At 39.3% G+C, this 25,868-nt stretch overlaps 1 long non-coding RNA gene across 1 annotated transcript in view; it reads right to left on the bottom strand.

The window, feature by feature from the left end:
- The window catches only part of LOC140907094 (uncharacterized), a 369,048-nt gene that overhangs the window by 269,977 nt on the left and 73,203 nt on the right, over positions 1–25,868 (bottom strand). The window contains exon 2 of the long non-coding RNA XR_012157370.1: positions 9,234–9,333. This is a non-coding gene — a long non-coding RNA (uncharacterized lncRNA). The remainder of the gene's footprint in view (positions 1–9,233; positions 9,334–25,868) is intronic.

Raw genomic sequence — 25,868 nt, 5'->3', positions numbered from 1 at the left:
TGGCTTGTAGAGTATTGGAGAGATAGACCCAAGATACAAAATTCATATTCAGAAGCTTGGCTGGGCAGAGCAAGCTGTCTGAGGTGACTAAGTGATAGGGGACTACAGGCAGTGGAGAACTGACTGGATACTTTTAATGCTCATTTCTAGACTCTGCAACATTTGGATTTTTTGAAGCTATAGAATTTTTAGGAAAAAAGTGAAACTAACTCTAATGAAACACACTTATTATTTTTAATTCCTGTATATTTTGGTTCAGGAACTTCCTTGTTTTGGGGTTTTGTTTTTTGGGTTTTTTTTGAATAAGTGCCAAAAGTTCAAATCAAGATGGCATCTGTGGTCTGCATGAAAACAGCTGTTACACATCATAGAAGGTCCCCATATACCTGCAGAGGTTAGCAGTCAGTGTGGTCATGGTTCCCTCACTATCACTATGAAGGATCTTGTGAATTCATTCTTGGTCTGAACCCAGTAGCCATGTCCCCAAAACACCCAACCTTCTATATGACAGTGTAGAGAACAGTCCCAGAAACCTTCTCTACAGCATGCAGGGGTATGATGTATGGAGTCCCCTTGGGGAGGCTCTTTGCTCTCTGGCTCACTTGTGCCATGAAAGTGCACAATGTGCATATGGGCCTTGAACATCTGTGTAAGATTCTTCATCCTCTCTCAGTACATTTATTTAATTATAACATTAATAGCTATACATTGGGCTGTGATTTCTCTTCTCAGCACTTATGAGAGTTGCAGGAAACATTCAGTTAGGTTGCTGAAAGTCGCAACAAAAGCCATCGTGCGTATGCTTGTGTTCTTCCAAAAGTGTCTTCTAGATCTTCCTAATATATTACCTACTGTTGCCAATTCTTACAATTTTATTGTGATACTTGCAATATTTTGTGTTTTTCTTGAAGTCGCGGCTCCTGAAATTCTTCTATATGAGAATCTCAGCTTTCATTTGAAAAAATAGTAAGCTACTAGTCCTCAGGTTTGCAGAGGAAAAGCATAAAAATGTGACTTGAGAGTGACCTAAAGGCTTAGATTTTTAAAGAGAAAGTCTCATGATTTGGGGGGGTGTAACTCACAGTTTTTGATCGCTTGGGATTGGAGACATTGTGACCCAGTTCTGCAGGTTTTGTGCTGGGGATGTGATTTTTCCCAATATTGTAGAAAGCATTTTTAGAAGAACATGATACTTTGTGATACTATTTGTTTTTTTGGAAATAAGAGAGTAAAAAAGTAAGAGACCACAGAAATTTGCCAATGTAATCTCTTGTAATCCTCTTGTTTATTGACCTGTGGTTTAAAGAACAATCTCTGTTATACTGAACACACAGCAAACTCTTCAGTAGTTTATATATCATGAAGGTTAATATAATTAAATCTTGTTTTTCCCCTTTGAGATTTTTAGCATTATTGAATTTTCATCTAGTTTTTCTTTTACATTGCACCTTCTAGTTCTCAATATTTATGTAAGTGTTAATTATCCTAGTCTCCACACCACAGAAGAGATCATCCCATACACCTCCATAAACTGGCATTTGGAATCAAGCTACAAGTATAATAGCCTGCCTCAATTCTTTGAAAGGTTCCTATAAAGAAGTATAACTTATAGGCAGCAATATTAGGTAAATGTTAGCTGTTAGCTAGTGGAATTTTTCCTTAAGCTCAGTGAAAGGACATTGTCTAGGATGTCCCTTGGTTATAATCTCTTTTCTAATCAGTTATCTCAGTACTCTAAATTGAGTCTGAGAAGCTGTATATTAGCAAGTTATGTGACAGACTCTGGTGTTAATATTTCTGTGGAAAACATTACTTATGAATGTATAATATGTCTACTCTCCCTGAACTCCTGTATTTCTTTCAAAGTATTCCCCTAAGGTTCTCAGCTCCTTTTCTCTAAATTACACACACCTCTCTCATTTTCTTTAACAGTGTTCAATTCTGAGAGAATGATCTCCATTTTCCATTCCCATTTCCCTAATACTCTATACTAACACCATATTGTACATTAACTTCATTAACTTCACCATATTGTACATTAACTGTTTTCCCCTCCAGATTGTACATATCCAAATGCCATTTTAACTTTTTTTTTCAAAATATGCATTAACTCCAACATTACCAAATAAACTTTGAACATATTCCCATGCCCTCCACCCCTCCTCCCAATAAAAATCCTCTATGTTCCCCAAAAAAATAAAAATGACATGTTTAAATATTGGCAAACCCCCTCTCTAAGTTTTGGTACTTCAATCAGGTCTGTACAACAATCCAAAGATTTAAAGACTAATCTTTAGCCACGTCTTCTGAACTTGGCCCTCCCCCCCACTTCATATTTAAAAATCCAGATCAAGCTGACCATCCCAACCTTGCACTGGCCTGCTTCTTGCTTCAGACTAGGGCTTTTGTGAGCCCTCACAACTCCAAAGCCATCAGCCCTATTTAGATACTACATGAGCAAACCATGATCCTTCTCACGAGATCCACTATGGCACAGAAAATGGGTTGTGGTCACAAGAACTTGGGTGTGCAAATACCACTCATAAAAACACAAATTCATAGATTGGCTAAATAGCTTGATCTTACAGCAGATTGATACATCAACTGTTAACAGCTTTAGCGGGCTGTGTGTGTGGGGAGTAGGGAAGGAAACAGACTTCTCCTTCAAAAGTGTAGGCTTAAATAAGCCATGCAACAATGGTGAGGTTTTGGGGGATTTTTTTGCTTCTTACTTTATGAATTTGTGAACAAGTTGTCCAGGATTTCACAATGCACAAGCAATTTCTTGTCCCCGCTTGCACATCCAAAGGAAAATAATAATAAATAAAACTTTACAAGGTGGTACACTGGATTATTCCTGAGCTTCTTGTGGTTTTTAATTTGTGGGGATACCTTTTAGACTTTGAAGCCATTGGATGGACTCCAACTTGCTGAATGGGATCATGGTTCAGGTTGTTTGTTTCACAGGATTGCAACTCTGGGAAGTCTGTCCTGGCGGCAGAGTTAGAATTATTTGGCGATTGCTGGTTCTTCCAATTGTGAAGACGATAATGCCCTTCCCTGTGAAACTGATATCAACCTACTTTCTGTGCTGTAGCACAGCTCTTGGGAAGGGGCATAGTGAACAGCAGTTCAATATTTTGCATCAAAATTCATAAGACCATCCACTCTTCTCTCTCACAAGTTTGAGAAAAATAAAATGAAACAGTCCTGCCCTCCGCATAATTTTGGTTGCTGCTGAGAGATTAGATTTGAAAATTGCAGCCTTCACAGTATACATTTCATGCACTTCTACAACCCCTCATCATTCTATTCATGCAAGTCAGGTAATTGCAACTTTTAGCAAGGACATTTTTAGAAGAAAAATCTTAAAAATAATTGAAATAAACTTTCTGGCTTTTGATAAGTAACTTAAGTTTATGCCCTGAAGTTTGTATTATTAATTACTTAAATAATAAAAAAATGTCTTTGGCTAACATTTTAACACAGTTAGCCTGTTTTACAGCTGATGTGTTGTCAACTTAAGAGAATATATACGAAAATCCTTGGGGAACGTAGTTCAAACTAGATGGCGTGTTCTAGGATGTGTAATTAGTCCTATATGTCTGTGATGGTCTATACCCCTGAATTCACCCCTTGCTCATTATTGTAATAATCTTTGAATGAAGTATGTCTTGTGAATCATTGAAAATTCATTATTTGCTGATCATTATTATTGTGGTAAAATATGTGTGGCACCCTTCTATGTAAAGTTATAAGATTCCACTGTACAATGTTACTAAAACATGTTTCAAGACTGGAGAATGACCAAAACCAGTTCCTCAGAGACAAAGGGCAAGCTGATGCCTCAGCCAGCTGTAAACAAGGTCAAATGGGCCATTTACTGCTAAGTAGCTATTCTTTGGCAGGAAAAGGGGGCAGGGTCAAAAAATCTACATTTTAGCAAAGAAACAGCATGGAGTTCTCATCCACACAGTCTGCCTCTCACCATGTTCCCAGCTGGAGATGCTTTTTCAAAGGAGGTAGAGGACCATAGAAAGGAGGGGCAGGTATCCCAAGGATTCCTCCTTTTCTCTCTGCCCACATCATTCACAAACACTTGAAGAACAAAAGAAGCGGCGTTGGACTGGCGCAGGAACCCTGACTGAAAGACGTTCAGCAAGTGGAGCTGCTTAAACATGTGGTGAGGGAGACTTGGCTTTGAATTTACCTTAGGTGGTTAAGCTAGGCATTAGTTGTGTTGTACTTTTATTTTTCTTGTACCAATTCTGACTTTTTTTTTTGGCCTCATTGTGTATGTTCGCTTAAACTATCTCTTTGTAGTTAAACTTGTTTTATTGCTTCATCTAATCCGGTGTGTTTGAATTGAAGTGTTGGGAAAACTCCATTTGGGATGGCAAGAGTAGGCATATCATTTTTATTAATTAAATGATTAACTTTATATAAGCTTGTATTGTCCCAGAAAAGGCTGGGCAGTACAAAATATACATTTCTGGGGCGAAATCTGGAACTGGTAGTACACTGGACTCACCTTGCAATACAAAGCCAGTGTGAGTCTGACAGGCTGCTTCTCACACAGACATAGCTGGGAGTGACTTACATGCTGGAAGCTGTTAATCAGCAAGCAAGGCGTGGTGACTACTGCAGCAAAGCAGTGAAAAAGACACCCCAGGTTGGAGGAGAGGAGGACACAACTACTCATTAGTTTGGATATTACCCCAGATATGTCAAAACATCACAGTAAGTAGAGTTACTTGGAAGGCTCTTTGGTAAGACCATGTCAACAGTTAGAACATGTTTCAGTAATGCCACTAAACATTATATTGAAGAGACGACAACCTGTTTTTTTTTGTTTGTTTGTTTTGGCTGCATAGTAATTATGCAAAAGAACAAAAATGAAAGATTTGCTACAGAACTTAGGGAACATTATGATAAAGTTGGCCACAGAATGTCTATTAGAAAGGAAGATAAAGTTGCATGGATATTATATAGAGATTTTAAATGATTAATTCATTGCATAATATTGAACATTTCTGTTCTCAGATGATGTAAAAAGACAATTCAATTCACCAACTTGTTTCAAAACAATATTCTACATTTAAAAAATACTTATTTTTTGTTCGTCTCAGTTTTGTTTTCCATATTTTATCAATTATCCTGCTTGGGAACAGAGGAGCCAACATCAGAACAAACATCAGTCTGGCACATTGACTGCAACAAAGCTGCTTAGCGGACAGCTGGGACTCTTGCAATGCATTTGTCTCATTAAACGTTGTTTTCTTTAGAATTCCATACCTGCTTTGTCAAGCAGGGGTCAGTTGGATTGCTGTCTTTCCAGGGACTATTCATAGAGTGTTCTGAAAAGTACTTCCAGGTGCCATTTTTTTTCCCACACATGACCAGGAGGGAGTTCTCACTTGATCCATCTGATCAAAAATCTCTTCCCATCTCCTGGCAAAATCTGGCATACTGGAACAGTTCACACAACAGTCATCTGATCTGAGAATCTGTGCCAATGGCTAGGTTTCATTCTCACTTGAAAACCAATGAATGTTTGAAACACGCCTATGTTTTTGGGTCTTCTTGCTGTGGCCAAGATGGCCTAGAGCAGTGGTTCTCAAACTTTAGCAAGTCAAGGAACCATTTTGATTTAAAATTTTTCATGGACACCCAAGCCCCCTGCTCAGCTCCAGGCTCCACCCCACTCCACCCTTTTCCCCAAGGCTCCCCAGTGGCGTAGCCAGCACGGGATATTTTGGTGGGCCCTGCCTTCAGGTGGACAGCAATTACAGGGAGGCTGGGAAGGCAGGAGGGATGGGGGGACGCCCTCCCTCACCCCCTGAACCCTCTGGCTAGGGGCTCCTCGGGGCCCCAGGCACACACCCAGCTCTGGGAGAAGACTCTGTTCTCCAGCATGTATGGATCCCGGATCCCTTCTGGGTCCCACTGCCCTATTCCATGCCTGGCTCCTGCCCTGTGACGGGTCTACCTTTTTTGAAGATCTCCTCTACCATCACCAGGTGACCGTTTGCTCGCTGTCCTCACAGTGGCGGATTAGCCACTGGGCCAACACAGGGCCCCAGAAAAATGGATGCTCCTGTCCCCCCACCTGCTCTGCCCACCAGGTGCTCCTGCTGGGGAGTGAGGTCAGGACACGGGGGCTTGTGCCACTTCACCCGCCTGGCCCAAGCAGAAGCACCGGGGGAGAGAGAGTGAAGCAAGCCCCCGCACTCCAACCCCGCTCCCCAGCTGGAATACCAGGCAGCCAGGCGGAGCGGGACAAGGGCTGGGGCCAGAGCAGAGCTGGGGTTAGGGGGTGGGCCTGGATGCTAAGTAGGTTAGCCACAGCCCACCCAGGCCCACCCCTGGCTACGCTGCTGCCCCACTCCCTCCCCACCTCTTCCCACCCCCATTGCACCCCTGCCCCTCCTCTTGCCCACCTCTTTCCGCCCCTCCCCCGAGCGCACCCCATCCCCGCTCCTCCCCCTCCCTCCCAGCACCTCCTGCACACCGCTGAACAGCTGTTCCATGGCGTGCAGGAGGCAAGGGAAGTGAGGGAAAGGAGTTGTTCTGCAGTGTGCAGGAGGCACTGGGATGGAGGTGTAGGAGTTGATCAGTGAGGCCGGCGGCCCTGGGCATGACTCACGGACCCTCTGGAGGGGGACCCCAGCTTTTGAAATGCTAGCCTAAAGAGAATATTATTTCTGTATTTTGCCATACACTGAAACAACAAACATACTCTAAATTTCAGTTTTAAAATTCAGTAATGAGCTACCTGATATCTGTCTCATCATAAGCATGAGTAAGATACAAAAGAAAACATTGAGAAGATACAAGTTTGTAAAAAGAAATGAAAGGAATATGAAAGCTCCCTGATGGACAAGTAGTGGTTGCAGTTTGGTTTCCTTCTGGAGGTGAAGACATTCATGGGCCTGACTTCCACAGTTGTACTATCCTCCAGAAGCTCTCAGTGTATGGCTTTAATAAAACAATAGGCTGCTGTCAAAGGCCTCCAATTTTTAATCCGCTTCCTAAGAGCAGCATATGTACCATGGTGATGAGCAAATGTCAGAGGGCTTAGAGTTCTGTGTCAGTTTGGATTAGCACCCAAAGTTAGCACCTAAAACTTTTCTGAATTAACCAAATCTCTTGACTCCATAAAACTGGAAAGATCAAGGGGGAAAAACAAAAAACAAAAAAAAAGTCTCATATCCTTACTGGCACTTCAACTTCTAACTCTTTCTGAAGCCACTATTATAAAGTGGGAGTTTTGCCATGGACTTCAGTGGGGCCAGACTTTCATCCCATAGTGTAGTTGATATTATAGATAAGGCAATGGACTGGGACTCTGACAGAGACTTCCCATGTAACCTTGGGCAAGACACTTAGGTCCAGATTTTTAAAAGGTATTTAGGCCTTGTTCCACTCGGCATTGCTACACCGATGAAGTGAGCCGTAGCTCACGAAAGTTTATGCTCAAATAAATTGGTTAGTCTCTAAGGTGCCACAAGTCCTCCTTTTCTTTTTGCGGATACAGACTAACACAACTGCTACTCTGAAACCTTTTGAGTTAGGCACCCAGGTTAGCCTAGTCTGAGTGTGAGCATTCCCACCACAAAGCCCCGCGGATGCACTACTGTGTACTAACTGTTTCTACACTCAGTTGTGTGTCCCTTGGGGTTATTTGTCCTGCGACACTCTAGGATTCTTTCCCAGTCAATCCTGCCAATTGCAGAAGACCGTCTGTCCCTCAGGGGGACAGGTTGGCGGACTATCAGCAGTCGAGTAATCTTGCCTGCAAAGTGAATGAGTTCTAGCCTGCACTGAAGCACAGCTTGATCTTTAACTCATACCACAGCTATGCGAGCAAACACTGGTTCAAAGCTCAAAGTGCATATGCTTGAGGGTTTTGTGTCTGGATGGTAGGGTGGATTGGACAAAATATGGGCAAGATTACAGGCTAAAACTACAGTGTAGACACACCCCCAGTCATTTTTGAAAATGAGACATAGACATTACAGCACGGAGTGAAGCAACACTTTTATACCTTAATGTCTATGTATTTCACTTACCCAGTTGTAAACTGGAAGTAACATTGCCCTGCCTCTGGGGTGTTTCAAAGATAAATTCAGATGACATTGAATAAGATCTGAGTTCTGCTTCATTGTTATTAAATTAGTCTACCATGGCAGCTATTCACATATACAGAAATAGTAGATAGAACTTAGAAAGAAACTGTACTGAGATGAGTGAAGGAAGTCAGAGAAGAAGAAGAGAAGCTGCCGTTTTGGTGGCAGAAACATTGCTGTGGTGAGTCCGTTGTTTCCATCAGAAAAAATTGCTTCCTGGGCCTTGTGAAAGAAATTGGTGATGATGAATCAAGAATCAGTTTTGAATACAACTCTTGAAAGTGGCAGTAAGGAGAACTGCATACATTGTATATGAATAATTTCCAGCTGAGAAGCAACTTTTTGCACAAAACTGATTTTTTTTTGTCTTCACCCAACTGGACATTACATAGAACCATATTCCTATGCCCCAGTTAAGTGTCTCTGATGCATTTTTAGTTAAACAATCCAAGAATTAATGATGAATTCAGATTATTAGAAATATTTAATCTCTCATAAAATCCCAAGGACCTCAAACAGTGATTAAGTTATACAAGATCAAGTAGATTACATAGCCCACAAAAAACTTACGCCCAAATACATTTGTTAGTCTCTAAGGTGCCACAAGGACTCCTCGTTGTTATATCTGACAAAGGAGGCATGGTACAAGAATCACCAGCATTATAACAATAAAACCTAAACACAAACATTTTGGAAGGGACATACACTTCTGCTTTGGGGCTTAAACCATTCTCTAGTTATTAGGGGATAGGAGGAAATTTTCCCTGAGGCTGCCTGATAACTATCTGTCGCAGGGTTCTTACATCTTCCTCTGAAGTGTCTAATCCAGTCTAGCAGATCTTATGTTCCTACAGTTATCCAAAGAAGCAAAATACAGACAGACATTCTCCTCTCCTTCTCCCTGCAACTTTTTTTTTTTTTAATTTGGGTTAACAAATTTCAGGTTTGGCTCATCTGCTAAATGACACATGTAAAAAGCTTGTGAAGAAAAATGCAGAATTTTGTTAATTTCTAAAGATAAATTATGTTTATTCTGGGTGCTGGAGATCTTTATACTTTAATCAGCATAGTATTAGCTTACAGAAAAAAGTGTAAATTACTTACCGATCTAGATATCACTGTGTGCTAGTAATCCTCTCCACATCATTTCTCAAAGCAAACAGTTCAACTTTACCATAGTGATATATATCAGACAGCAGAGATTCTGTGAAAACAGCATAAACTCTCATGGTATTGTGTTACATTTCTCTCAGTCACAAAATACTGAACTGAATGTTTCCTTTCTGAATTAATAACTAATTATCAACTCCTAAACGTGTTCTCTCATTTAACATCTAGTGACTCAGAGAATAAGTCACGGAATGCTATATTTTCCTATATTGTGCATCTTAGTCATATCAATAATTGCCTGAGTTCATTTCAGCTGCTTTATATAAGAAATATGTCTTACTTTGCCTCGCAAGCTAACAACTTTGTTTGCCCTGAAGTCTTTGTATAAAAAAATAAAACATGAAAACAGACTTCTCCCTGGATCGAATTATTGTAGGATAATTTTAAACATGCATGTTAACTGTGGCTGAGAAGGTTCAGCATCTTGCCGGAGTTGCTCAGTATCAGACTTTAAATCAGTCATATTTTCATTCAAATTGTGTGTCATCAGACTAGAGCTGCAATTGCTTAGCAACACATCACTGAGATGTTTTATTAATATTACTGAGAGGGAAACAAAGGATGTTTGGGTGTGGAAGTTCTCTTTTCCTGAACAGGAATATGAATACCTTCAGGTACAGCTTTCATATGGCATAACTGAAGAGTAAGTTTTTAACCTCAAGGAAACAAAAGCACAATGTAACACAAGAACATAAGAATGGCCATACAGGGTCAGATCAAAGGTTTATCCAGCCCAGTATCCTGTCTACCGACAGTGGCCAATGCCAGGTGCCCCAGAGGGAGTGAACCTTACAGATAATGATCAAGTGATCTGTCTCCTGCCATCCTTCTCCACCCTCTGACAAACAGAGACTAGGGACATCATTTCATACCCACCCTGGCTAATAGCCATTAATGGACTTAACCTCCATGAATTTATCCATTTCTCTTTTAAACCCTGTTATAGTCCTAGCCTTCACAACCTCCTCAGGCAAGGAGTTCCACAGGTTGACTGTGCGCTGTGTAAAGTACTTCCTTTTATTTATTTTAAATCTGCTGCCCATTAATTTCATTTGGTGCCCCCTAATTCTTGTATTATGGGAACAAGTAAATAACATTTCCTTATTCACTTTCTCCACACCACTCATGATTTTATATACCTCTATCATATCCCGCCTTAGTCTCCTCTTTTGCAAGCTGAAAAGTTCTAGCCTTTTTAATCTCTCCTCATATAGGACCCGTTCCAAACCCCTGATCATTTTAGTTGCCCTTTTCTGAACCTTTTCTAATGCCAATATATCTTTGTTGAAATGAGGGGACCACATTTGTACGCGGTATTCAAGATGTGGGCCTACCATGGATTTATATAAGGGCAATAACATATTCTCCGTCATATTCTCTATCCCGTTTTTAATGATTCCTAACATCCCATTTGCTTTTTTGACTGCCGCTGCACACTGCGTGGACGTCTCCAGAGAACTATCCACGATGACTCCAAGATCTTTTTCCTGACTAATTGTAGCTAAATTAGCCCCCATCATATTGTATGTATAGTTGGGGTTATTTTTTCCAATGTGTATTACTTGAAATTTAATGTGGATAAATATAATTTGCCATTTTGTTGCCCAATTACTTAGTTTTGTGAGATCTTTTTGAAGTTCTTCACAGCCTGCTTTGGTCTTAACTACCTTGAGCAGTTTAGTATCATCTGCAACCTTTGCCACCTCAATGTTTACCCCTTTCTCCAGATCATTTATGAATATGTTGAATAGGATTGGTCCTAGGACTGACCCTTGGGGAACACCACTAGTTACCCCTCTACATTCTGAAAATTTACCATTTATTCCAATACTTTGTTCCCTGTCTTTTACCCAGTTCTCAGTCCATGAAAGGATCTTCCCTCTTACCCCATGACAACTTAATTTACATAAGAGCCTTTGGTGAGGGACTTTGTCAAAGGCTTTCTGGAAATCTAAGTACACTACATCCACTGGATCCCCCTTGTCCACATGTATGTTGACCCCCTCAAAGAACTCTAATAGATTAGTAAGGCATGATTTCCCTTTACAGAAACCATGTTGACTTTTGCCCAACAATTTATGTTCTTCTATGTGTCTGACCATTTTATTCTTTACTATTTTTTCAACTAATTTTCCTGTTACTGACGTTAGATTTACCGGTCCGTAATTGCCAGGATCATCTCTAGAGCCTTTTTTAAATATTGGTGTGACATTAGCTCTCTTCCAGTCACTGGGTCCAGAAGCTGATTTAAAGGACAGGTTACTAACCATAGTTAATAGTTCTTCAATTTCACATTTGAGTTCTTTCAGAACTCTTGGGTGAATGCCATCTGGTCCCGGTGACTTGTTACTGTTAAGTTTCTCAATTAATTCCAAAACCTCCTCTAGTGACATTTCAATCTGTGACAATTCCTCAGATTTGTCACCTTCAAAAGATGGCTCAGGTTTGGGAATCTCCCTAACATCCTCAGCCATGAAGACTGTATAAAAAAGCAGGTATGCAAGACCACAGATTAAAGGCAACAAAAGCCAATTTAGATATTAGCCATCTCCGAATTTGTTGTGTCCTACTGGACATTTACTCTTATTAAAATAAAAGTAAGTAAAATACTAAGATGATATATTAAAAGAAGTTGAATATGACAGAATATGTTCAACATAATATTAACCATCCAAATAATTTAGGAGAAATACTATCCTTCTATACTTTTAGTATACATGTGGCAGTTAGAACAAATTACAAAAATTCTCATCTGGCTAAAGAAGTGAATATAATCACCTTCCTAACATGATCATATGTCAAGGCCCATTTGAGTCCCTATATTAATTTCCCCTTCTCCACCACATCAAATTTAAATTTCTTGTCTTTGCCTTTAAGTCCCTTCATGATTTAGCCCCACCTTATATCAGATCTATTCTCTTACTGCTTCACTGACCACTGTCTTTGTTCCATCAGTGATACTGGCCTTTGCCACCTAATAGGACCCTTCTTCCAAGAGCACTTATGTTCCTCCCTCTGCTGCTCCTTAAATGTGGAACAAATCCTTCCACCACAAAATCTGTAAAGCCGCTACCTTATCTTCCTCCAAATCCCTTAGTAAGTCTCCCTTCTTCCATATGGCTTGTTGATAGTTACTAGCCTGGTGACAAGCTACATGGTACACAGGTGGTCTGTGAAAATGTACTTATTACTTTTAGCTCTGCCTCTCTCTACCCCATCCATATTTTGTTTCCTCATTTATTTATTTTTTTGAGGAGGGTGGAATGTGGTCTTATTGTTAAGGCATTGGATTGGACTCAAGATATCTCAGTTCAATTTTCAGCTTTGCCCTAGGTATCCTATAAAACCTTGGGCAAGTTGCTTCTCTCTCTCCAAATTCATTTCTCTGTCTATAAGATAGAGATAATACTTATTTTTCTTCGCTCTTTGTTTCTTTTGTCTCTTTAGATTGTGAGGTTTTTTTGGAACAGTGACTGTTTCTCTATTTGTAATAGATAAATACAATTGACAATAATGACTCTTCTACAAGTCACTGTAGACAAACACAGTCATCAACTAAGGTGAAACATGTCTGCCATGTTAATGCTGACTGAGCCTAATCCAAAGACCACTGAAGTCAATGGGAGTCTTTCCACTGAGTTGAGCTTTGGATCAGGTTATCTGTTAGCTGAGAGCAACACCAAGTCCTATAAAACACTAAAGATGAACAGAAATTCAAAGCTGGTTTGGCCACTGTTATCACCCCAGATTATATTAGAAAGTTCACAGTAGCAAACACTACTGCTAAGGTTGAGCGAACATTCTCTCCTATTTTCAAAACTTTCTCAAATATTTTGGATTAATATTAACAGTTGTTGTTCTGTATCTAAAAGGTGATTTATGTATTTATTTCACAGGAGGAAAGGAGGGAGGGAATGGTATAGAAAGATGATTGAACTAACTCCATTCATTTATGAATCAGTCAAGCAAACAAAGTTCTGTGCTAAACGTTGTCCAGTATCATATTCATATGCTAATTTAGTGTGGCCTCAAACACCAGCTGTGACCCTTGAAAAATGGATTAGAGACTACTGATCTGAAGAGCACTGATCAACAGTTCAACAGAGAGGGGTATGACTCTATGAAATTGTGAACTCCATTTTGTTTTGTGAATTCCATTTTGTTTCAGGAGCTCCATTTTATATTGTAAACTCCATTTTCAATTAAAGCATATATTAGGGTCTGGAGACATGTCTAACCTTGTCCAGGGCAAAGTTATAATGTATGCCAGACAGAAACTCTGACCAGGAATGGTGCTTGCCACCTGGTTGAATGATTGACAGTGAACTCTTCACAAAGCAAACTGAGGCCATCAACTCTGTCCCTCAACTCTCAGCCCACCCGCATGGAACAATGGATGCTGTACGCAGAAGTCCGTCTGGCAGGGAAGGAACTGGAGTTTCTGAGCCTGGATACATGGTGTGTGTGCGTGTGCGCCTGCACGTGCCTGCTTCTTAGGAATTGTTGTTTTCAAAGATCGGTAACTCTCTCCTGTTTTTAAAAGTAAAGTGACTGTGGTTAAGACATCGTTTACTAAGCCTGGGTTCCTCGCTTTTCTAATCTACTGTCTTCAAAGGGATTAATCTAGAAAGCTAGATCACTCAAAGCCAGGTGGAAGTCTGGGGTAGCATAGAGAAGCCACCATGGCCTCAGGGTTCTATAGGGTCTATAGTGGCTTGACTATGGAGCCCCAATGCTGAAGGAAGAGTGCAGACAAAGGGCCAGTGCCTGGTAGTGCATCCTAGAGACCCAGAGGCAGCAACAGTGACTAGATATATGCAGGGGTCTTAGAAGCATGTGGGGTCCAGGAATGTGGTCACTTATAACAGATTGGTAACTGTCCAGAAGACAGAATTGGGTCTCATTGCACAGAAAAAGCACAACAGTATGTTCTAAATGTAATTCCTGATTTGAACAAATTTATGTTTTTCTTTACAGTAGCTGTTTCTTTAACAAAGAATAATGAGTAACTCATCATTGACTAGGCAAAATGCTATTGTCTGTGTTATACAGAAGGCCAGATTAGATGATCTAATGGTCCCTATAGTTTCACATCTCCTGACTTCTGCTTTCAAATTCCCAAATCTTAACATTATTTTAATGAATTCTTAAAATGTTGTCATCTTTTCTATGAATCTGCTGAGCCAAATTCCCAGTGGCAAATGAGTATTTTTCCTCCTCCTTCTGCTTTTCAGAGATGGTTCAAAACTTGATTTATGTTACTTTAAACTATATAGCTGAACTCCATGGAAAAAGCAAATTTATTTTAGAAACGATTCTACCACTGGGGATTGGCTCCAGCTGTGTTTTCTATTAGTAATTCAGACATTTTACAACAGGCAATTGTTTGTGATGTTTGTTTGCATATTAGAAAGACTGACTTACCTTAAAGCTATTCCATTTCCAACTAGTATTCCTCATGTTTTCATCTCCCCTTGCTTTTTTTTAATTGTTGCTTTCATTACCTATGGTAGGACTGACATTCTGTTGTGGTTTTAGCCACTTGATGAAATATAAGCATACCAGGCCCTTTGGATGAGGGTGTATTTGTGTGTGTGTGTGGGGGGGGGAGGTAGCAAGGGGTAGGGGAGGGGAAAGAAATATGCCAACAAGAATGCAAATGGATGAATTTGAAAATCAGCCCACTTGCAAAGTTTAAGTTTTATTTCTCCAGGGTCTGATGCAAGTAAGCCCAAGGCACACATTTTTAATTTATAAAGTTCATCCTGGCAGATAGACAATCAAAACTCTGTCTCTCCTGCCACCCACTGATCTCCAGGTGTTCAGCTCACTTCAAACTACAGCTGCACTGGAGATGTTGCCTACTTCTGCCTGGGGCCTGGAAACATCTGAGTGACTTTGGCATCCTCTGGAGAGGAGCTGGCACATAACATTAACTGTAAGGTTATACTATTTAATTGTGCCTGACTTGTCTTTGCTCAATTGCTTCCCACGCCTGCAGCCATTTTCAGTTCTCCAAAGCTGACAGATAAATATCTACAACTTTTTAAATATATATTTTTACAAAAAAAAAATGAAGAATCAGTTTCTGGTCTCTTATTTTCTTGAAAAGGGGAGGGAATTTTATAGAGACAGTAAGTCTAGCTTAGGTCTGGAGAGAATGCCAAGCAGGGTAGTGCTTCCCATCACACAACACTATCCTCTACTAAAGAGAGACATTAATATATTCCTAATAAAGATCTGTCCAATCCTCCTTGGTGAAAGGACATGGCCTGAAGGATACCTAGTGGAATGAAGACTTAGTGGTCTGGGTATCAGGTATAGGTATTCTGGATACAGTAGAAAAAAACATTGACACCACCAACACTAGTGATCCACAAGAAGGAGTCACTGTCAGAATAAGCTGTCATTGGATGATCAGTGATCCTGAAGTTCGGACACAATTTTATAGCAACTTTTGAAAGTGTTTTAACCCTTTTGTGGGGGTCTCATACTACACTTCTGTCTCCTCTTAGAACTAGTTTCACTAGTCAAACAAAATGATATCATGCATAATAACTGCAAAGCAGGCTTTCCGATTAAGCTTGTCTAAGGGTGCTTAATGCAGGGAGGGTTGGCTCACACAGTAAGTGTATTATCTGCTTGTTTCAGGTCAGATACAGTTGTATACACTTGCACAGACTTAATCAAATTTGTTTAAAGTCAGACCTATTCTCTTAGATGTTGTCTGTGGTTATAGAAGCTGTAGTTTTCATTAAAGTTATAAGCTTTTTTAGGATTTAATCCTTTAAGGACAACATTACACTTATTTTCACCTGGGTTCGCAATAGCACAAGGTTCTTTAGCAAAGTGAACTGTTTGTTCTAACCACTGGCCTTGTCATTAGCTTCTCTTTAGCACCTAATCTCAAGCTCTTTGAAGTCAATGGAAAGATTTAGATTTAATTCCGTGGGTTTTGGCTCAGGCCCTAAGTGCTAAAACTCTGTAGCTGCAGCAAAGCACAATGCAGACTCACTGATGATGCATACACATTTTTCATGTGTGTCCATCCTTCCTTCTCTATCCTCTCCCCCAAACGATCATTAATCCCATCCTTGCAACCAAATAGTTGTATCTGAAGTACAGATGGGCTGGAATCATAATCCTCTCTCTGAACCTTAAGGGAGTTTGGCTCTGAATCTGAAATTTGTGGAAATACATTTTCTCCCATAAAAAGAAAAGGAGTACTTGTGGCACCTTAGAGACTAACAAATTTATTGGAGCATAATTTACGGATACAGACTAACATGGCTGCTACTCTGAAACCTGTAATTTTCTCCCATAGTCATTCATAACTTTATATTAATACATATGCAGTAATTCAAAAAGGTAGAGTTTTGAAGGATCAAGTTTACATTTGCATATTATCCACTAAAAATATAGGTCTAACTTTTCTGGAACAAAAGTACTATTTTGGAGGGGAGCGGGGGCGGGGGGGCAGAAGGGAATTTGTTTTTCTCCCCATTGAAACAGAAGAAAGAGGGAGGATGTGTTCTTATTTATTAATTCTACAAATAGCTTTGGAACATAACTGAGTTCTCCCTCCTCCATTCCTCTTTTCTAATCTCAATTTGAATGGTGTACTTACAAATAACTTTGAAGTAGACACATATATATCTATGTAATTTTGTATATCTATATATGTATATATGAATAAAATCAGCCAGTACGTGACTGTTTGTGCCAACAGGTGGAAGGAAATTACCCAGTTTAACTGACCTGCTAAGGATCAGAAAAATTTTACCTCCAGTATTTGGAATACAAATTCATTTTCCCAGAGAGATCTACTGCGGCTTAGGCCAACTAACGTCTCATTAGCATTCATCCTCACTCTCAAAAGATGAAGGAGAAAGAAAAAAAGAGGGGAAGGAAGAAAAAAATTGGAAAAATTAATGATAAATGAAGCAGTGAAAATAGACAAGTTTCTTACTAGTGTTATGGAGCTTCTCTCTCACTAAACTAACAATAATTCTCTGTTTCTCCTTTTAGAAAAGCTGTCTTTGCAACCCAACTGATGGCTGGAGATTACGTTTGTGGGAATAGAGCAGTGACACAATTTAGAAACAGAATTATCAAAATGATAACACAGTAGCAGCAACATCACTGGGTAATTACTATTATCGCCAACAGGATTGTTGAACAGTTATCATCAGGTTTCTGTTAAATAATGTGCATAATTTTGCATTATCTATGCAATTACCTCATGCCACGTGTATAGACTTGCTCGGGTACTGCAACATAATGTCTATACAGATTTTAGAAACTATACAATAGGTGTTAATTCTTTTTAATTTTACCCAAAATACCCCTCTTTGATTTAGCAGAGAAAACAGGAAAACCCTTTTTATTGTCTAACAGTATCAGAGTGAAGCAATTAGTAATATTCCTAAAATGATGTTGTTTATCCACAGACTAAAGAAAAAAAAATAAAAGACCTTGATATGCTCAAAGTGAGCTCCTGTCCAAAGTAAATGGCATGAGAAACATTCTGGTGGAGTTAGCTCGGTTCTGACCCAAATAAGAAAATACAGGAAGAGCTACATAAAAGGAAACAGGAAAAAGAAAAGTCTGAATTTAAAAAAAGTTGGCTTCCAGAGTTTAGTTTAACAGTGATACATTGGGAAAATAGTTAAAAAATAAAAAATGACCCAATCTGTAGCAATTATGTATTCAGAACCACCAGTTCAGAAGTGCCTGGTTTGTTTTTTGGCCAAGCATCTGAAAAAGAATAATGTTTCAGTTCTTCTGACACTCTGCTAAATGAGCCTTCAAACTTTATGCTAAGTGCTGGTTAGCTTGCATTTTTCTAAGTGTTCAAGTTATCATAAAGTGAGACATTATGGAAAACTAAAAACTTATATCATAACTTGAGTTAGAAACGTGCAGACAGTTGTGACTCTTTAGCATTTTCAGTCAGCAGAAACATTAATCTAGGAAAAATATCATGAGATAGTACATCAGTTTTGCATGATATGAACTGTAGATAAGTCCCAAAGTGCCCTTAAATTTATTTAAAGAATGTCAACGAAAACAGATTACATACAGTAGACAGTAGCTCACTGGTAGGAACTCTGCTTTGTAAAAGAATATCCCCCCAGTTATTGCAACCTTACCATCATCCATCATCTATTTTATAAATCTCAGTCATTGATTGGGGTCGAACTCAATTATTCCACAACTGCAGAGTCTTTTGCACCATTCTTTGAATAACATTTATGTTATATATAGTCATTTACTGGGGTAGAACAAAACATAATTGGAACACCATTATGTATTGTAAAATCATATTAGTAGACACATTCAATTTTTGCCTCTCATTCACAGACATCTCTCCCTCAAGACCTTGTCACGGAACAGTATCTGCTGGCCAAGGAATATTGAAGAACACTCCAGTCAAGGCCCATCCACGCTACATCATGTTCAACCACAGGAATTGCCATGGAGCATTACAAGGTTATCTCCTCCTCAGAAGAGGAATATGTTGCTACTGCAGCACTAAAACCCTCAACCAGTCTTATAGCAAAGAGGTTTATCCTGCAAGATGTTGAACACTCCTTCTGAGGGGTTGAACACCCCCAACTTCAAAAGGAAGTTGAGGGTGCTCAACTCCTCTCAGTTGTTGCTTTGAACCTATCAATATTGGTGTCCAAAGAGGACATACCACCAGGCCGGTGAATCAAACTGTGTCCTCCAGTGGTAACATACAGAGCTAAGGACAATCCTCATGGCTGTGTCATTGGGAGAATTATTTTCACATTGTTTGATTTCAGTTTTTTTCAAATCTATGTAATGTGTTATTTTCCTTTGAAAGGTGAAATGGCTCTGCAGCTTAGAGCTGTTCAAGGAGTAGTTAACTTTCAGCAAACAAGAATTCTTGATGCTTTGAAAATGTATTTGCATGGCAGATTTCACTAAACCAGCCTGGTATGAAAACGTATATCTCTTAGGAAATAATCCCCAATAAATTTGAAAAAAAAATCAAAAGATTTAGCAGAACCTTATCTCAGTCTCAACCTGGTATCTGGGGGAAAAATAGAACGGGGGGAACAGAACCACAGCAAACATAACTGAAAAAATAACATTCAGCAATATGTTACAAAGCATTTCAGATGTCAGCTCAACAACTAAAAAAACCAGTGTGCAAATAAGTGATTTGCCTTACAGAGGTCTGTAAATAGGAGATATAACTCCACTGAAATTTGACAACTAACTCCATTTTTATCTTTACAGACACAACAGACAGTTTTATACTCTCCCCCCCCCCCTTTTGAATCAAAGGTGGAAGTCCTGTAGCATGACATCTTTCACTATGCTGAAAGATGTAAAATGTAGGTGCTAATGAGCTTCCAGATACAGAAAGGATACAAGATATCCTGAGTCAGAGGCATTCCACAGTAATATCAGCAGCGACTATTTCCAGTTATGTTTACTCAGATGTTGTACTGAGTAAATGGATCATTTTGGTATTGTTCTGGGTGAACAGTGAAAATCAATCTGCTCTTGTTGGTCTTTTACAAGGCCACTGAATTTGATCATATCGGGTTAGCTTAGGGACAGTGCTATCGTGATAGGCATACATGAAATGCTACAGGAAGAGAAAAATAAAATAAAGGATGGCTGAATTGCTTTGATTAAATAAAATCTCTCCTGATCCTGTAACTAATTTTAGAATCTAAACTGAAGTCAACCAGTTATAACATTTAAATGTTCCAGCACACTTATTCTCCTTTGCTTTCCTGAACTAGAAGGGCTGAAACACTGCAAAGAGAAGCTCCTTCCTCTTTGTGGTGTTCCCAGAAGTAAGCATACCAGAAGTGACATAAATGCCACAAGAAAGCCTGTTCTTATGAGAGTCTCAACTTGATTTTGAAGGCTCAGGAGGTTCAGATAAGCTCTGAATCTTTTGAGGTCCATACCACCCTCATCCCTGTCCAAAATGATCTGTTTATGCTACTCAGGAAAATTAATCAAAACCAGCAGAACCTGTTGCTATTCATTTATTGAGAGCTGCTTCCTTTTAATTTTGCAAAAAATCAATATTGCCTATTTTAGGAACTGCTGAGGATTTTCCATGCTCATTGAGCTCAGCGGACAGAGCACCATTGGAAATCAGGCCATATGGATGTTAAGAAGATTTACAGTCGACAGAGCTACTTTATTACTAAGTGTACATGCTACAGAGCTGTTCAGAAATTTTCCATCAAAACTGAGTTCCACTGTAAATCTCAGGCAGGGGTCTGTTGCAAACCTGCCCAGCTCTTGGACAGACCAGGCTTCTAGGGTCTGCATCCCTGGGACAGCCTTACAACACACACTACCCAGGGCCAGGGACCCAGCTCTTCCAGGGTCCCTTCTGCAGAGCTGGAACTCAAACCCAGGCTAGAGCCTGGCTTTAATTAGAACACTCAGGATACTCAGGCTCCCTGCCATGGAATTGTGAACCTGAAAGTCTTCGGATGGGCTTCCAGGGTCTGTGTCTCAAGGGCAGTCTGCATAGTGGAGCTGTCCCAGAGTCAAGACCCTGGAAGCCTGACATCTGCTGCATGAAACTGACATGATTCTTGTCAATTTCACAGCTGCCCACTGAATAGCAGCTTTGAAACTGACAAGAATCATGTCAATTTTATTCAGCTACTGCTGCTCTGGGGAGTATTTCTGCCTTCAGAAACACCACATATTGGTATTTCCAAAACAATTCCACCCCCCTTCAAATATCTAGTGTGACTTGCAGTCCATATGATTTTATGAAAATATGCTAATGAGTGTGAACATAATGTAACTGGAATATGTTTCATGCAAAAGGTCTCTTGTAAGGTATCATTACAAAGCTTATAATCTACTGAGTGTGGTCATCCTATTTGTATAAATGTATCATTCTTGTATCTGAAGCTAGAAATATTAAGTATTACTCTATGAAGTCCTATTGTAATTATGCAAAGTGTGGGCCATTAATGGAGGTTTGGCTCCCATCAACTAGGACAATTAGTTGTAAATGGCTCTGTTTACTTGCAAGCCTTCCTGTGAGTCAGGCCAGGAAAAATGAAGGCTTGGGGTCTCACAGGACATGTGACCATGGTACTGGAATCCATCATACATCTGGTGCTTTTCCATTTAGAAGAAGGGGTGGAGACCCAGAAAGACAAAAGATTCCTGCCTTGTGCCAAAGCTATATGAGAGGGTGGAACAGAAAAAAAGGATGTTCCAGTCATGAGAAATCCCCTAGTTGCCACCTGAGCTGGAACTAACAAGAACTGTATCAGGGGACAGGATTGGGCTCAGACTAGGAAGCAGGCCAGTCTGTGAAAGAAGCTTATTGGAACATCTCCGAGGGGGAGATTTTATCTGTAATCAGTTTCTTAATGTATTAGGCTTAGACCTGCATGTTTTTGTTTTATTTTGCTTGGTAACTTACTTTGTTCTGTCTGCTATTACTTGGAATGATTTAAATCCTACTTTTTATACTTAATAAAATCACTTTTGCTTATTAATTAACCCAGAGTAAGTAATTAATACCTGGGGGAGCAAACAGCTGTGCGTATCTCTCTATCAGTGGTATAGAGGGTGAACAATTTATGAGTTTACCCTCTGTAAACTTTATACAGAGTAAAACAGATTCATTTGGGGTTTGGATCCCATTGGGAGCTGGGTGTCTGGGTGCTGGAGACAGGAGCACTTCTTAAGCTGTTTTCAGTTAAGTCTGCAGCTTTGGGGGTGTGGTTCAGACCCTGGCTCTGTGTTGGAGCAGGCTGGCGTGTCTGGCTCAATAAGGCAGGATTCTGGAGGCCCAAACTGGCAGATAAAATGGGCCCAGAGGTAGTCTCAGCACATCAGGTGACAGTCCCAAGAGAGTTTCTGTGACCGAACTCGTCACATCTAGTTTTTGTGAAATTTCAGTGTCAGAATTTTCCATATCCCAGAACTTCCATGTTTCAGCCTGTGCTAGTTCTACTGTGCTATCATGCACCACTGTGCATTCCTGCTCCTCTACTAGAACAGCACATGAAATTAGAGGCAAACAAACCAATCAACCCACGTTTTCTAATCTCCACTTTCCCATTTTTATTTGTTTAAAAGCTGGCTATTTCTCTCAAACTATTAATATGTACATATAAGGGCTAAAAACAAAAATTGTTCTTTTCATTAAGGACCCAATAACTAATGTCTAATCTTGGTGTTTGGAGATGGGTATTTTGTTGCCTTTTGTCAAAAAACACACGACACTGCCTTCTGTCAAAAACCTCAAAAACAAACAAAAACCACTGCTGTAACATGAGTGAATGGAAACAAATATTCTACACATTTGCAGCTACAGTTAACAACAGCACAATATCTGATGTGGAAAAGCATTGTCATCCTGAGACCTGGGGGGAAATGCTATGACAGTTAAACCAAAATCTCTCTCCCTCCCACATCAGAAAAGGCTGATTCATTTAACTTGAAATGTTCAGTGGAAATATGTCAATTTCAACTAATATTTAGACTGAAACTGGCCAACATGGAAACCTTCCATGGGAACCTTCCCGAGCTCCCAAGACACCCCCTGGTCGATTGCCAGGGAGCCAGGGCTCCAGGGCTCACATTTAGTTTTAGAAACACCAACATGGTTCTGCTGCAGCAACGCTTCTGTTTTCCCCAAACAAAATGCTAATGAATTTAACGTCCACAAAAATGTCAAGTATTTGGGCTTTTTGTCGCAATTTCTATTCCCACCCCCCACCCAGAAATGAAATTCAGTGCCCTGTTGGCTGGAAATCAGGATAAACATTTGGATTGCATTTTAGGCCAGGGATAAAAGATATTGCTTTGAGAAAAACAGCAGAAACATTTTAAAAGAGGGCAGTTCTTTGTGGAATGCTCTGTAGAGAAACATTATTCTTTAACCTCAGCAGAAAAGGCAACTTCAAGTTATGAAGAATAGTGACCAAAAAAAAAAAAAATGAATAAAAATACCTTGAAATTTAGTCAATGTACAAGATTTCTGTGAGTTTAATCAACATGAAAGTTTGAAGGATCTGCAAATAATTGAGGACAAAAAAAAGTGCTACAGGACACTAAATTTCTTAAAGGACCCATTTAAAATTTAATTTTTACTCAAACTAGATAACCAATCTACTTGAAAATTGTCAGTAGATTCATTCTACATTCAAAGAATAAGTATTAGAATTTTGATGAGAATGTGCTATTCATACATACACATGTGTTTGAATCCATGCTTTAAGTTCAAAACTCAATTCAGCAACAACTTTGGAACCTTTACTGGTGTTTTCAAAATGATTGTTAGTGGGCATACCGACAACAAGAGGCATATAATTTAAGTATTGACAACTAAGTGTGTCAATAACTCATTTTAGTCTTTGACATATAGTACACTGGTTCTAGAGTTTGTCCTAATTAAGTAGGTGTTTCATTTATTATGCCAATTCGCTGACTTCTAATGAATTAGTAATGGGCAATATTAGAGACAATGAAATGTTTAAATTATGTTGATAGTACAGACCTGATTCTCATCTGTAACAATTGAAATCTGTGTGGAGGGAAAGGAAGATTATGACAAAGGTGTTTTATAACAGACAAACACTTGAAAAAAATCACTGTTCTTACAAGATTTATGTGCTTAAAGCTAAGTAAATGCACAAGTGGGCACATAAGTACTTCTGTTGAACTCAGGTTTCAGAGTAACAGCCGTGTAGAACTGTCATCTAGGTTAGGAATGAACCAGGCAAAGAATGTAAATAAGGATGACAGAATGTGGTCTAATTGTGTATATTTATCCCAATACATCTTTCTTTTTACTGGCATAAATTCTGCAATGGAAAGTGTAAACAAAGGAGTTGCACCATATTGTAACTTCAGGTAAATATGTTCCTACCTTCTTTAGCCAACATTTTAAATAATTATTATAGAAATATTTACTGAAAGACAGCTCAGGCCAGCATTCACATGGATGGATTGTCAATACCAAGCATAGGTAATGAGTAGAATATGCTGTCCAAGGAGGCCATTTGCCATTGTTAACAACAAAATTTAATAATTAAGTTCAAACATGCAACCTTAAAGACAAGGAATTTCCTAAACAACGGAACAAATATAAACACACATCTTAAATTCAATAAAACCGACTCAGGAAGTTTAAGAAATGGTTAATGAAAATAAAAATGCTGTAAGTCCAGGAGCACGTCAGAAATGAAGGATGGATTCAGTTCTTCATTCTTCCAATAGTGAGTCAATATAAAAATGAGGAATGAAAGTTGAATCTTGAGTGAATATTATTGTTTATTCTTAGGATTCATTTTAGGATCTGGTATTTATGAACAATTCGACAAAAACATGCCTGTTTAAAGAGAAAAGTTTATATACAGTTTAGTTTTAGTTTACTAGCAAGGGCTAGGATCTCCAAACATTAAAGTAGTGTATTATTATAATAATAATATAAAGTTTTCTGTAGCTATCGTAGCGTTTGAAAGTGATGGCAGTCATTATGAATTCATAGTCCCAGGATTTCAAGTGTATGAAATATATATTTTATGTAGCAGAACAGCACTCAGATAAGTGATATAAAAAAACAACTTTACTGTCTGCCATAAACTTTGTATGAAATCACACTGCTTTAGAAAAAAAAGAAAAAGGAAGAAACGAAATATGATTTCTTTGAAACTTTTCCAAAACTACAGTGAAAGCCAGCATTTGCTGATAGCTCAGAAAGGTCTGATCAACTTAAAGGAAACCCCTAGCAAGGATTACAGAGAGTGTATCAAAAGTTGAGGAAATACGGAGGCAAACAGGATTACAAGGTTTGTGCTGGTCTTGCTAGCTAGTTTCTCTTTCTCTCTATTTTCTCTAATATTCAAGTGCCTTGTTAATAATTATAGACTGGATTTTGGATTTTGCTTAGGTCTGTGCCAAGAGGTTGTGTATATTTTTCACTAACCTAGGAGTAGCCCAGGGGGGCATTAAAACTCAGAGATGCCTCTGAGTCACAATTCCTCTTCTGCATTCCCTGCTCCTTCTGGTCTGTGCTAGTTGTAAATTACTAAAGCCTTCTTCTCCCCATAAATTCCACACACACTGGCTTGGCTACTCTGGCCAGTGAGGAGAGGGCATAGACCTAAGGCTTTGCCCACTCCCTATCAAAATACTCCAAGGAGGGAATAGCCCCAATTAATCTCAAGCACCTGGACTAAGGTTTGTATAGCCCATGTAGTGGGGTGATGGTGAAGACAGGATTCTTCTCCCCGGTGTGAGCACATAGCCATAATTAGAATCTAAGACTATATAAATATATATGGTGATAGTACATGGAGGTTGCAACCAGGATCAGAGCCCCATTATGCTAGGTGCTGTGCAGATCTATTTAGGAGACACAGTTCTTGACCTTAAAAGGAGATCCAAGCACAGACTGAATAAAAGCTGTTTAAAATATTAAAAGAATTAATGATATATAGAAACAAACAACAAATGCTAAGTTTCAGCTGTGAGTAACCCCATTTACACATACAACTGCTACTTGGAGCCTGGTGTCTGTTGAAATCA

The sequence above is a fragment of the Lepidochelys kempii genome, chromosome 2, assembly GCF_965140265.1.
Source record: "Lepidochelys kempii isolate rLepKem1 chromosome 2, rLepKem1.hap2, whole genome shotgun sequence".
NCBI classification, from domain to species: Eukaryota; Metazoa; Chordata; order Testudines; family Cheloniidae; genus Lepidochelys; species Lepidochelys kempii.
Note: the sequence above shows the minus strand (reverse complement) of the source record. Positions and strands in the feature narration are given on the sequence as shown.